Raw genomic sequence first — 14,526 nt, 5'->3', positions numbered from 1 at the left:
CCCTAAAAGGGAGTGATGGGGGGAATAGCTCCTCCTCTCATTATTTTGTCCTCCAGCTAGGCCAAGTTTCTGACACCCCAATTTTGATCCATTGATGTACGGTCCCACGCTTTCCTTGTTTACCAGCTGTGATTTGAACACAGTCCTTGAGTTATATCAGTAGGCCTTTTTGTTTGGACTTATTCAGTCTCTCTCCCTTTTTGCATTTAGGTTATTGTGACATTTTTTAAACTTTCACTCACTTTTTACAGTTGAGCTCACAATTAGGGTAAATTGGTAGACCCAATTATCACAACACTAAGCAATCCCCAGCTGAGGAGGGCTTGGGAGACAAGTTTCTTTCCCTTCAATCCCTTTGAGGTATCAGTGAAAGACTTAACAAAGTGTTAACTTTTAAGATACCCTTTGGTGCTTTGGAATGCCCTTCATGATGGTCATGGAGCAGCCAGTGGCAGAGGAATCTCAGGGGTAGGTTTCTATAGCAGTGAGGAGATGAGGTGACAGAGGCCCTGTGTTCCCACACCAAGCAGATGGCCCTGGGTTCTCAATACCTGTTGGGTTTGGGGTCCTGTTCCTTTCCTGTGGAGGGGAAGACCTGCCCATGACAGAAATATTTGAAGGAAATGCCATAAAAGGAATTTCTGAATTTTCCTTTCCACTGGTCTTTTCCACATGAGGATGTGATTCAGCCCACTATTGTCATTTTATTTGCTAAGTGCCAACCATATAGTCAACACTGAATGAAACACTGAAGAAGATGTGGAGTTTATAATATAAACTGACAGCGTATGAACTGGACACATTGGCAGACTGAGAAGGTGGTTCTAATTTAGGGCACAAAACAAATATTCAGTGCGTTCAGTGACAGCACTGCAAGGATCGATAATGAAGGTAAGTAGACTGGCTATTTCCTTATCAATGTGACAGGAGTTTCTGACTAAGATATATGAGGGTCACAAGGGGATCTTAAATGCAAAGTGAGAGAGAGCACCAAATACTCTGACTGATGGCCAGGACTTAAGAAGCAATTGCAAGTTCTGGTGGAAGGTTGACAAGTATGCCAAAGAGAGGTTTAGCTGTACAGAGCCATTAATCCTCTCGGTCTGACTTGATTGCCCTTGGCAGAAAATAAGACCAGGTAGACTTCATCTAAATCATGCAGTTTACTCCCTTGTGGCTGACTTCATTTATAGCTGTGTAAAGTCACCAAAACTCTTACCTGTATTGTTTCCCGTGGTTATCAAAGATACAAAGTGTTCAGTGATGTTCACCCACTCAGGCATCATGACAGGACAAGTCAGGTTAAACAGTGGAATGCCATTTGCTCCATGAACTTCTAAACGTTTTCAGATAACATGTACTTTTGCAGTGTTACTGCCAGTCCTCCTTCCCTGCCGAGCAACGGGGAAGCTGAATATGGGATGAAATTATTGTACCTTTTGAAACCAGAGGGTGGCTCGCAGTCTCTAGCTGTTGGAGCCTTAAAGGCTAGTCACAAGGGCTACAGTCCAGCAGATTTTCTAATGAGGCAGGAGCTACATACGCTTTTTGCCAGCTCTTCCATCTTGGTGAGATCCTGAATGGACAGCTTCACCTGAGGAGGGAAGGAAATAACAAAAAAGGAAAATTACTTCACTCATCATCCTGGAGCAAAAGACTTGGAAAAAAATTGGGGAAAGGGGAAAGAAAGATAAAGCCATGACAGTGGGTGTGCTGGCCCAGCTAGGAGGACAGTGTACATTGCTACACAGTGTACACGCTCTTATTGGCTCATCAGTCATCCAGTACTCAAAAACGTGCATCTTGTTCAGTCAGAAAACTGGGCACCAGTGCCCTTCCTTGTCTTCCCACCTGTATCCCAGCATGGGCATAGAGAGTCTTCCCTTGAACATGATAAAGATACAGCGTGCAGTAGTCTGTATTCTAGTATGGTAAGCTATCCTTTTTTTCTTTTTAAACTAGAGATAGTCACTTAATTCAGCATCTCAGATATTTTTGTTTATCAACAGCACATTTGCCATTAAGTCTGCATCTCTTTTCCTTACTTAGAAACCTGAAGCTTTCTGAGGCTGTAAGTCCTCCACTAGTACCAGGCTAAAAATAAAATTCCCCAAAAATGTTGTTTTTAAAACCAGTAATTATACTTCTTGAGCAAGATGCTTGTGGTGTAGAAGCAAAAAGTGTGTGCCTGGTTTTCTAAGGAAGAGGTGATCATGTAATTAACACACTACTTACAGTTACTACATTACTTCTAATTTTTAAACCTCTTCAAACTTCTAAACATGTTCCGAGTAAAAATATAGTATTGAATTTAATACCATCAGATCATCTTAATATCACCTAATTTTTTTGTGAGCATCAGAGCTTACACTGGAAATGAAGCCCACAACTGGTAACCAAATATCATAGCAATGAGAGTATTAGAAATGGGGTAATTTGGGGCAAATCCAGAACCCAGACTGAACTGAATTCCTGACAGGAATGAAGGACCCTCCTTCCAGGGAGTATAGCTGTGGAGTGAGCTGCTGCTGGAGCATAACCTCCGTGGGCCCATCTGTGTCCCCTGACCCAGGGATCTCCCTGCATTGTACTAGGGTTCTATTTTCCAACTACCCTAGATAGCCTGTAAATTATAAGGCTGGCACTGCTCTTCCTCCAGTATGACACAGAAGTTTTGTCCCTATTAACCAGATGTTGTCAATTTTAAATGCATCTACTTTTGATAAGTAAGCATCCTTATCTATGGTACTTCCATGACACTCATTACCGTTGAGAACGCCTCACAATCTCTAATGTATTTATATTCATACAGCCCCTGTGGAGAAGGGAAGTGCTATTATCTCCATTTTACAGATGGGGTGCTGAGGCATAAGGCACATTTTTAAAGGAATTTAGGCATTGCCCTGCTCAGTCTTGCAATGCTTAGGTGAAGGAGTGACTTAGACTCCTAAGTATCATGACCTCCCATGTCTCAGACCCACATCTGCAGGGTTCCTGGGAGTCATCACACTCCAGTCTTACATGTGATGGCTAGCTGGCATAGGCTAGAACTGAGACTTCTTGAAGCCCAGCTCAGATAAATGCTCCACCCTGGGCTCTGATGGATGGAACTCTGGAGCTCCTGTTTGGCCTGCTCCACCTACTTAAACCGGAAGGAGAAATGGGAAATAATCCATACAACTGGACTCCACACTGCTTTGGACTGGTCACCCAGTGCTGCCTGCTCTTATTTCCTGATCCTGAACACCTGGTTTCCTGACTCAGCCTGATTCCTGGTCTCTGATTTTTGGTTCCTCACTCTGGCTCCTTGCCCCCAGTTCTGAACCTGGTGTGGGGACCCAACATACCACCCCATCCTCACCAATAGGCCTGGCTGCCTCTATCCTAGCTCTGCACTAAGTCAGCTAGGCAACACTCAGAAGAGCAACGCCAAAATATTTTCAAAAATCTGGGCCTGTGTCTCAAACACCCTAGATTATTATAACTGAAACAACTTAAAAAAATAGAAATTACTTTTCACCATTTACATAGTTTATTTATCATACTACTTTCAGCTTGGACCATGAAAATAGGAAATCCATTAAACTTTTGTTTATAGTTTTCTAGCAGTTTCCCTTTTGGGTTCTTTTGCACTTGTATAATATTGAGGTTGCAAACAGTGCAGTCAATTCTTTTTGAAGTAGTTCTCACTGGCATTTTAAAATAGTATTCCTGGGAACGTTGCCCTTCATTTTAGATAGCACTTAGATAACATGGTGAGTGAGCACTTTTTTTATATATAATATAGGTGGAGGGATGGATTTAGTATTAGGTTTTTTCCCACCTTTTCTAAAACCTACATTTGTGTGTGTTTGACCTGCAGTGTCCCTTTTAAACTTCAGGAAGTTTTCCTAGCAAAGTGTTCTTTTTAATTACGCTCAAAACTCTTGAACTGTGTCAGCAAAAAATGGTTTAGTTTTTTTGTGGTGGTGGTGTCGTGTGCTTTCTTTTTTTTTTTTTTTTTTCTTTTAAAAAGAACTGGTGAAATGCCAAATTCTGTCATTTTCTTTTTACAGATAGAGCCTTTGGTAGGGCTTAAGACTGAATACTGAAAATATTGAATAATTGACATTCTTAGAGGTGCAAGTGGAGATTTTTCATCAATATTTTGAAGCTATAGTTTCTAGTTTAGGAACGTTTATGGCTAATCGTGACCATTTAGCTGACAAATTAATGTGAAAAACATTATTTAATTTTCTGCTAGAGTATCAGCTGATGTTTTGCTAATGATGGTCTGTAATGGGGTATACTGATCCTTTTAAGACTAGAAGGGACAAGAACACCCCATTCCAGGGATGGTGGAATAAACACAGGCCCTGGAAATGTCCAGATAACAAGAAAAGAGGGGAATTAGTATTTGGATGAGAAAAACCAGGACACTGTCCCTTAAAGGGCCTGGGACTAGGAGCCATATAGTGTAGGGTGAGGCAGGACTTCCCCTCTCTCCCAACCAATCAGAGGAAGCTCTCCAAAGAAGGCCAGTATATATGCTGCCTTCTCTGTCAGAACGGAGAGCACACTGACGGGGAAGGTTCCCAGGGTCAGAAGACTGAGCTCGTGCTAGGAATGACCGAATTGGTGGCTCCATGAAGGACAGTCTGGGTCAGAATAAGAGCTCCATGTGTGGTAGAAGAGCTAGGAATGGGAATGAAATTTTGAGTTAAAATGGACTTAATTTGGGGGACGCTGAGGGCCGTTTTGAACGGTTTTCAGCTTAGCCACTGGCGTTGGTTGGTGGTAGTCCCGAATGAGAGTCTGTGGGAAATTCCTAAGGGGGGGAAGTCCTAAGTTCCTGAAGAGAGGGAACAGTGTGAGGGCACTAAAGATGCATCCCGAAAGCTTATGCTCAAATAAATTGGTTAGTCTCTAAGGTGCCACAAGTACTCCTTTTCTTCTAAGTATGTCTTTCCTAGGGGAGAGGGTTCTAGGACACATCCAAGCCCTGAAGGTGCTGGCTGCTATGGCTGAAGAGCTTGGAGGATTAAATGGAGTTCCAAAGAGAGGACAATATTGTAGCCTTTTAGTTATTCTGGCCCTTTTCACTATCCAGCCCAGCCTGATCCTAGTTAAACAGACTCATCAATAACTTGAACGTCTAGCTGAGATAACTGGAGGGGAGGGAGGAGAGTTCACTGCTCATGTATAATAGAGGAGCAGATTGCACACCACCCAGCTGGGTTTGAATAATATCTGGTCTCTAGCTCTTACCTTAGTTGTGGACCAACTCCTTCCAAACCCTCTGCATAAATACAAGTCAAAATAATAAAGAAATTCTTTAATTAAAAAAAGTTGCGAACTCACCTATTGAACACTAGAGAGACAGATGGGTTAAAGAAGAGAACATGAACAGGTTTTCACTTTTAGACTAAAGTCCATTGTGAGAATACAAAGAGAGAGATGTAGTTCAAACTCCTTCTGTAAAACTCAATGTTCCTCAGTCCTTGGTACTGTGTATAGGAGGAAGGACTTCAAAGTTCTAAAATTACTGCGTGTAGCAAAAGAGAATGCAAACCCAGAAGCGCCAATAGCTCAGGGGTTAGAGCACTGATGTGAGAGACCAAAGTTCAAATGCCTAATCTGAATCAAGCAGGGCAAGGAGTTGAACATGGGTTTTCCACGCTGGCTATTCTGGTGTCGTTCTCTTTGGTTTTTCATACATGGTTTTGAAAGGGTTTGGTGGTTCTTTGGAACTGGATCAGAAACAATTGTCAAAATTGTTTTCCAGGCAGCCGTGAGCTCTTCACACACCAGTCAGAGGCTGCCCTGACAGACAATTATTGCCCTTCCAACTTCCATACAATCTTCACTTCATTCCCCTGAGTGTACTCAGTCTATGGAATGTGCTGCTTTAATTGTGAACTATCCCAGTGCCTGCCAAACTTACAACCCAATAGCTCAGTGGGGGAAGGAGACTATACATGCAAGGGTGTTGTGAGAAAGATAGGTGTGTTAGCTGCCCTTGTGGCTGAAACATTGGAGATTGAACCAGCGACCTCCAGAGCTGAAAGCCCAGCCGTCTACAGCTTGAGTTTATAGATCCAAGCTTACTAGCTGAGAGCTATAACAGACTCACATCCCCACAAACCAGCAGTATTGTGGCTGCCTCCTGTGTCAGGATCTTTGAGGAGGGTGCTGGAAAATCTATAATTAGCCTTGGGGATTTAGGATATAATTAGGGCTGTCAAGGGATTAAAAAAATTAATTGTGATTAGTTGTGTGATTAATTGCACTGTTAATAATGGAATACCATTTATTTAAATATTTTTGGATGTTTTTTACATTTTCAAATATATTGATTTAAACTAAAATACAGAATACAAAGTGTACAGTGCTCACTTTATATTTGATTACAAATATTTGCACTGTAAAAAACAAAAGAAATAGTATTGTTCAATTCACCTAATACAAGTACTGTAATGCAATCTCTTTATCATGAAAATGTAACTTACAAATGTAGAATTTATGTACAAAAATAACTGCATTCAAAAATAAAACAATGTAAAACTTCAGCACCTACAAATCCACTCAGGCCTCCTTCAGCCAATTGCTCAGACAAACAAGTGTGGTTACAATTTGCAGGAGATAATGCTGCCCACTTCTTGTTTACAGTGTCACCTAAAATTGAGAACAGGCGTTTGCATGGCACTGTTGTAGCCGGCATCGCAAGATATTTACATTAGCAATTAAGTTAATGGTGGAACTGTGATATATGTTCACATGCTTTTATATGAAGGACAGTGAAAGGCTAAGTGAGACATATGAACACTCAGATTATCTTATTTCCTTATATACAAACCATGGATCCTGCTCAGCCTTGATACTGCTTATGAAAAGTTAGGGCTTGTCTACATTTGAAACATTATAGCAGTGTAGCTGTAGTGCTTAAGTGTAGATACTACCTATGCCGACAGGAGTTCTCCTGTAGGCATAGGTCATCTACCTTCCCAAGAGGCGGTAGCTAGGTTGATGGAAGAATTCTCCCATCAGCCTAGCACTGTCTACACCTGGGATTAGGTTAGTTTAACTATGCTACTCTGGGGTGTGGATATTTTACAGCCCCAAGCAATGTAGCTGGTTTGACCTACATTTTTAGTGTACACCAGGCCTAAGAAACAGTCAAAGAAGAAACCTAGAGTTCTTTCACTTGCTCAACTATCAAACTAGGCCTGGAGGAAAAGGGTAGGATTCAGACTTGAATTGATTGTCAGATCATTTACTCAAGTCGAGCTCTGCTCCCATGGAAGTCAGATTTTTGTCACTGACCTTGGCTGTGAGAAAGTTTTGGACTCAATCACTGAAGAAAACAATCACTCACATGGGACAGCATCTACCATGAACCAACTAAATTCTCATATTCAGATGTATTCTTCATCTAAATCAAATAGAGTTTAAATAAAATTTCTTACTATGAAAAGGGAAACTTTACTGTTAGCAGTGTCCTCAAACCCACTTTAAATCAAACAAAAATGTTTGCAAGTCTTTTTTTTTTTTTTTAAACTAACAGTGCTGTTGGAGGAGCTGACAGTAAAGGTGATGACAGGCATGTCTAGAAAGGACATTAATGTTCCCGAAGGAGCTTCTGCCTATATTTTACAGCAGGCATATCTTAGTGGATTTATGCTACCCTGAACATATTTATTTGTAAGTATTTATTTAAAAAATTCTCTTGCAGCCCAGATATAGGACTTACACACAATAAAGGGAAAGAAGAATCAAAGGGGGAAAAATGGCTGGGATTTTTTTCAAAAATAGGAACCTAAACTAATTTATTTGGCCTTTCGTTTTTGTATGGTTTATTTAATGAAAAGAGCCATATTCTGTTATCTCATTCGAGTTGAGTAGTAACTTATTTCATGATTAGTCTTACTGATTTCAATGGGACTACTTGCTGAGTAACAGACTATTCAGCCTGAGCAAGGCTGGCAGAATCTGGCTCTTAAAAAATGTTGGTGGTTGTTTAATGTGTTGTCTGTGATCCCAAATGATTCGTTGTCAGGATAAGGGAGAAAGGGGGGGGATGGCTTTACAAATTAATTTGTTTTTTCTAATGTCAAAAGTTCCAAACCATTAATTTAACATCCCATTATTACCATGGGCCTGGTAACAGGGTAGCTGGTGCCTTAACTGAACAGGTGCCTGAAACAGCTCCCCTGTTGCGGTCCAGGTATGCCCTAGTTTGGTATGATGAGGAGGACAGGGCTACCCTGGGGGTTATAAATGGGACACTGCCCAAAGGCAAGGGAAAGTTCTGAACCCAGAGACCAAAAAAGAGAGAGAGCTCAGATGAACAGCAGGGAGGGAATGCCCCTGAAGGGAGGAAGCGGTGAGAATTCTCTAGTCAGCAGTGGAGTCAGAGCAGTCTGGTGAAAACAGTCAAGGGGTTACCTACAAACTTCTCCAGGCCAGAGGGCTGAAGTCTGAGAACAGCAGAAGGAGGTGTCTGCTGATACTCTGAGCTGGAGACCTGAAGCCAAAAGGCCAGAGAGGGCTGAAGGCTGGGGAATGACGGAGGGGTCAGCCTACTGATCTCTCCATGTAAGAAGTAGAACCAGACTTGAGGATGAAACAGGACAGAGAAGCACCCCAGCTAGAGGGGATGGTGTGAGGAGTGGTGAGAGGTACCAGGGCTGTACTTGGTCTGTTGATGGACTGTTGGAACTAGAAAGATTGAATGTTGAATGCTGGGACTACGCTGGGGAATTCTGGATTATGTTTGGACGACTTTTGTAATAAATAATCCTGTAAGGGCTATTTGTATGTGGAAAACTATGGCATGGGATTACCGGGAACTCTATCAAGAAAGGGAAACTGAGGTAGACACACTGATTGTGTTGCAACCTGCCGCCAGAGGGCATCCCAGGTGGGGCTGCCATATCACAGGGCCATGCTGTGCCACTGAGTTTTGAGCAGAACTTTCCACTGCAGTTCTTTTTTAAAATGAAACAATGGTTCAATTTTGCCATGATTGTTAAAGTATAAGTTGTTGCTTTTTAATTATTATTTATTAGTAGTATTACTGTCGCACCTAGGAGCTCTAGTCTTGGATCAGGACCCCATTGTGCTAAGTGCTGTATAGCACAACAAAAAGATTGTCCTCACCCCAAAGAGCTAAGTCATCTGTTGCTTGATTTTGTTTGATAAATATGTATAGTTTTTAATTTTGTAATCCTTAATTATGTATTTGAGCATCACATGTAAAGGAAATTGTAATTGGCTAGGTCCCAATGCAGCACTTATTGAAGTCATTTGAAGTCTTTTGACAGACTTCAGTGCGTGGTGGATTGGTTCTGTAATCACACAAGGTTTTCAGCATTACTCCCTTGTTTATTAAAATAATAAAGTAAATGAACTGCAGTCACTTTAGACAATATTGCCTGCAGAGGGTCATTTCAGTCTTTAAGCAGAGCTCCTCTTTGAAATCAGTAGAGCGTTTGGCTTGAAAACGTATGGTCCAAAGAGATTTAGCAAAAAAGTATTTTCAGTTTTTAGTGGATTTAATTATCTATTTAAAATGAATTGGGACACATAATCCAGGTTAGGGGACATAGAAACAGACACACCACTATATATCTGTATCTTTACATATTGCCTAGTTAAAGAAAAATTAAAGATGCAAAGAAACATGCCGTAGCACTTTCCAAGCTGTAACTCAGTCAGAAACAGAGGTTATATTATTCGAGACAGAATGCCTGGAGGTGAATCCGGTAAAGAAAATAAGGTTGAAATTTAGGAGCACTGAAAGTCCATCAGTTTTGAAATGCTAATAGAGGTCTGTAGAAAGAGCTGTTGCAAGAGAATACATTGCTCTGGTTCTTTTCATTAAAATCAATATTATATTTAAAAACAAAACCTTTAACTGCATTTTTGTTGTGTAAAACGAAGTAGCAACAAATGCTGTGGCCTGACTCAGGCAAAATCCCCACTTGCTGAGAATTGTGACGGAAGAAGAAATTTCAGTTCTCTGTAGCCATGGTTTGTGTGCCAAAAAAGCACAGCAGCTTCAAAACCTGACTCTGAATTCTAGGGGGTGGGAGCTTAAAAGCTCTGTGGCTTTCCCCTCCATTTTCCTGTGCATGTTAGGGAAAGTTACATGAATTTGCAAATGACCTCCATTTTTGTATTATGAGGTGGAGAGAGGGGGGTTCAAATCCCAAGCCTTGATCTGGATTTTAAACGGCTCCAGATAAAAATGTTTTCCTTTGAGCCTGTTTCTGCTTCATAAGATTAGTTGCCTTCTGTTGATATTTATATTTTATTCTCCAATTTTAGCATTTTCCTACTGACTTTGGGCAAAACCTTGACTTTATCTCTCTCTAGGTTTTTATCACCCCTCGCTGTGGTATCTGATCTTACAATAATATGGGGACAGTGGTCATGATGTAGTGACTAAAGTCAAAGTATCAGTATGTGTATTTTACAGATTATAGTATTTTAATCTCAAGGATTATTATCCCTACTTTTCAGAAGAGGAATTACAACCACAAAGAGATTGTGACCCAGGATACACAGGAAGTCTGTAACAGAACCAGGAACAGAACCTCAACCACTGGGATCTTCCTGTGCCTTAAACACAAGGCCATTTTTCTTCCCCTCTCACTGAATCTATGCAATAAAGAGCATTTTATATTGTGTGTGGTATACATATACTCCATGGAAGTCCACAAGGATATCTTTTAAAATGTAATGTCATGTGATAACTCAAGAACTGCATGTACTGTGCTTTCCTGATTACACTTGCAGAATTATGATTCCTTATAACTCAATAAATGTCTTCCAATTATGTGCAACCTGTAACAAATGAGGGTCAATGTACCAAAAGTTTCTGTCAGCACAAGGCAAGTATTCAGCTGCAGGATTTCTCACCAATTTTCCTCCTGTGTGCTTCAGCAAATGTGCAGCTAGCAGCTCAAAACTGAAAGGACTTCATAACGTAAGTGACAAATACTGGGAAATGTCTCACTCTGCCAGTTAAACTTCAGAATGAAGCTAACAAACACCAAGAGCTTTCCCTTCAATCAGTCTCACTCGGCCTATTTCACTCAAATGCAGTTAGAAGATGAGAACAAATTTCAAAATGTCCAAATAATCCGAAATGCTTCTTACAATAGCTTGCAGCAGACAGCACTGAGTCCCAAAAGTCTCAATATACCAAAATATATACATCAGTTGTCAAAACCTGGGAACTAATTTATAGTCGCATTTAATCTAGTGCAATCTTGGAAAGAAGTCGAAGTAGCAGGCACGTAGAATACAGTAGCACAAGTTGTCTTTTCCTGAGCTGGGGGAGGCAAGGAAGAATCTTTTTATTTCTGAACGCCTCAATTAAACTTTTCCTTGATGGAAGTTGATGAAAATCTGAGCCATTGCAAATTTATATGTTTGTAAAGTATATTGGTGAGTTATCCTTTAATGAGTTCCCCGTTAGCCTTTGCAGCACTACTACAGGATAGACACAAGCATAAAATTTAATAATTTACATAGTTTAGGATCAGCTAGTCAATTTCCAACAAAAGGCTAGTGTGCATTTTGAAGAAGCATGATTTGGAGTTAAATTAATGGTTGCAGATTTCTGTTTTGTATGTGGGTATGTAATTTGAGACTTGTGACATACCTATACTAGAACAGGGGATATTCATCTATTTCAGACAAGTGTTAGGAATGTAATATTCCTGTAGAAAAAATGTTCCCAATATCTTAGCATTTTCTGCACCTTTATTACATGTGTGTTGACCTTGGACCTTGTGTACCACAATTCTGGTGACATTTGACCAGGATGTAAAATGAAATCCACTCGTCTACTTGCCTGTGAGCAGAAAATTTGTGCAAGCATGTGCAGCACTGACAGAAACTCGTTCAGAGAAGACTCAGTATTTGCCCTTCAATTTGCTCTTCTGTTTTTCATGTTACTAGGTAGCTTAGTCCAGATCTGAGTGGTTTTATTTACCAAGTAATATGAAGAGTACAGACATATTCTAGGGAAATGGTCAGCCTTTAGACTGATTGGCTCATATCTACAGCACCAGGCCTCAAAGGTTCTGGAAACCATGTTTATTGAAAGAAATGATCAATCCAACAATGAACTTTCCCTCAAAAGCCAAGTGTTTATATTTAGGTACCAGTTACAGGGCAATTCTGTGGATCACCACTAGGTGAGTCACAGAGTTGCCTCTTATATTTACTCTGGGCACTCCTCAGGTTCAGAATCCTAATGTCTGGGGAAGGAACATCTGAACCACACAGGTTTTAAATTGTATATATTTTGTTAATTAAACTAAACTAGGAAACCGTATAAAACAAGATACATAGAAACAATTCAAATTAGAATCAAGTGGGTTCGTATTAATGTAATTAGCGGGATGATTTAAACTATAGTTTATTTTACAATAATTCTCTCTAAATTCTATATAACAATTTGGGAAGGCAGTAGTTTTGTTTAGTCATTGACCTCAAAAGTAATAGGGCATTATCAATCTCAATCAATATATTTGTTCCAGCCAAATAGCTGTTACAGGGAGGGTCAAATTACCTCCAGGTTCAAGCTCATGTTGTTACTACAGTTCTGATGCCAGTTAAGGCAGCATGCCCAAATAATTGGTAATTAGGCCAATCTTCTCTCTCTTTTCCCCCACCCCAAACATGGAGGTTCAATGAAACATTCCAATATAATTCAAGAAGTTTTATTTAATATTTCAATGACAAATATAGGTGCAAATAGGACTTCTCAAGATTAAACATACCACTCCTACTCATGAAATATATGCATGTATGATCTTTTAGACAGTCTGGTGGTTTAACCTAGGGCTGTTTTAGATATCTGAGCAACTATCCTATAAGCACCATTCTCAAATAAATTCTGTGGGTTCAAGCCTTGCAAATCTCCTGTTCACACGCAAGTGCAGACTCTCACACATCCTCACTACCAGCCATCTGCTGAAGTAAAAACAAGTGTAAGAATACTGAGATGGCAGCTTGTATCTACTAATACTGATTGGAAACCACAACAAAACCAAAGAGATGGCAGAGTCATTTTCACAATTCTTGTGGTGTCATTTAGCTTCAGGAAGCTGGTATGTGGTTGAAAAGGTTAGCTGGTGGTCGTCTTAGCTCTGGTGTTTAATACCTATCGACTTGCTGACTGGCTAGAGGTTGCTTGACTGTAAATCTGGAATCTTAGATGTTCCAGGTCGTGGGAATCCTACCATTCAGTGGCCAACTGGGAGGATGGAGAAAGCAAAGGTCTCTTCCTCAGGCATGGTTGCATTGCATAGACCGAGACCAGCAACCAGTGGCTGCTGCAGCAGCAGGCAAAGAAGAGAGTAAAAGTAAAAGATCTCTTCCTCCTAAAATCATACTTTGGGTTCAGTATTTTATATGCAGGCCTATCTTCCTCATGGCATCATGAACGTTTTTCACAGCAAGAAATCTCTAACCAGGTGGAGGCTGCTAGATTTAACCAGCCTGAAGCAGCTGTACTGTATGAGATTTTGCAGATGCTATGGTAAAAGCAAAGAACGTTTTCTTTGTATCCCACAAGCCACAATTTATGTTCTTGGTCCCCCTCTCCAACCTGTCATAATGGGTCACTTTATCCATATATGCGTGGGTATCTGTATATCTTATGCTTTTGTACTGCCATCATCACTGTAGTATCTAAGCATCTTCCATGTAAAAAAATCAATAGCAATAATGAAGTCCCTAGTGGATTTCATGGAGTCTTGAACAGTTCTCCCTTTTCAGAGTAAAGAAGGAAGGATGCTTTGATGATGTAACTCATGAAGAGGCCATTTAGGGGTCACTATATCAATTACAGCAGGAAAAAAGGCTATTATAAAGTTCCCCCTGACAATCTATGGAATGGCCAGTTGCTGAAAACAGTATATTCACGGGAAACACACTAGTTCCATCAACCTTGGAGTGCAGACCATCAAAATGGGTCACTGAAACTGAAGGAGAGAGAGGTCTGTTCTTGGCAAAGGGGGAATATTTACCCATTGAGTGGACCCATCAACCAACTACAATATTTGCATGGTTTTCATTGGAGCATAAAATTCTCAGCTGATCCAGAAAAATAATCTGCTCTGAGACACTGTAGTCACCAAGCACTATCTGCCTCAGCATCACTGTAGTGACAAATGGGGGAAGTCTAAGTCTAGATCTAGCATCTGTGCTACAATGAGGCACTCTATACACAAAATCTACCCTATAATTTCTTCATACCCAGACACTCTCACATGATGAACGTATTTGGGATATGTCTACACTGGAGCCTAGAAGTATCATTTCCAGATCAAGTAGACATATTTGAGCTAGCTCTGCTTGAACTAGTATGCTAAGAAAAAAAAAAGTGTAGCCATGGTGGTGAGAGAAGCCAGACAGGCTAGATGCCCTAGGTATGTCTACTTGAGCTGGGAAATAACACCTTCCAGCTCCAGTGTAGACATACCCTCAATCTGATCTAACTTTGCAATGAGTAATCTCCTACAATTT

The 14,526-nt window shown here is 40.5% G+C and overlaps 1 long non-coding RNA gene across 1 annotated transcript in view; it reads left to right on the top strand.

The window, feature by feature from the left end:
• LOC122461777 overlaps nucleotides 1-11,586 on the top strand; it is a 63,153-nt gene extending 51,567 nt beyond the window's left edge. The window contains exons 4-5 of the long non-coding RNA XR_006283947.1: nucleotides 7,544-7,680; nucleotides 10,504-11,586. This is a non-coding gene — a long non-coding RNA (uncharacterized LOC122461777). The remainder of the gene's footprint in view (nucleotides 1-7,543; nucleotides 7,681-10,503) is intronic.
• The last annotated feature ends 2,940 nt before the right edge of the window (nucleotides 11,587-14,526 follow it).

Source organism: Chelonia mydas, chromosome 9 (assembly GCF_015237465.2).
Source record: "Chelonia mydas isolate rCheMyd1 chromosome 9, rCheMyd1.pri.v2, whole genome shotgun sequence".
In the NCBI taxonomy this organism is placed as follows: Eukaryota; Metazoa; Chordata; order Testudines; family Cheloniidae; genus Chelonia; species Chelonia mydas.
The sequence above is the reverse complement of the archived record's forward strand: the minus strand, read 5'-3'. Positions and strand labels throughout refer to the sequence as shown.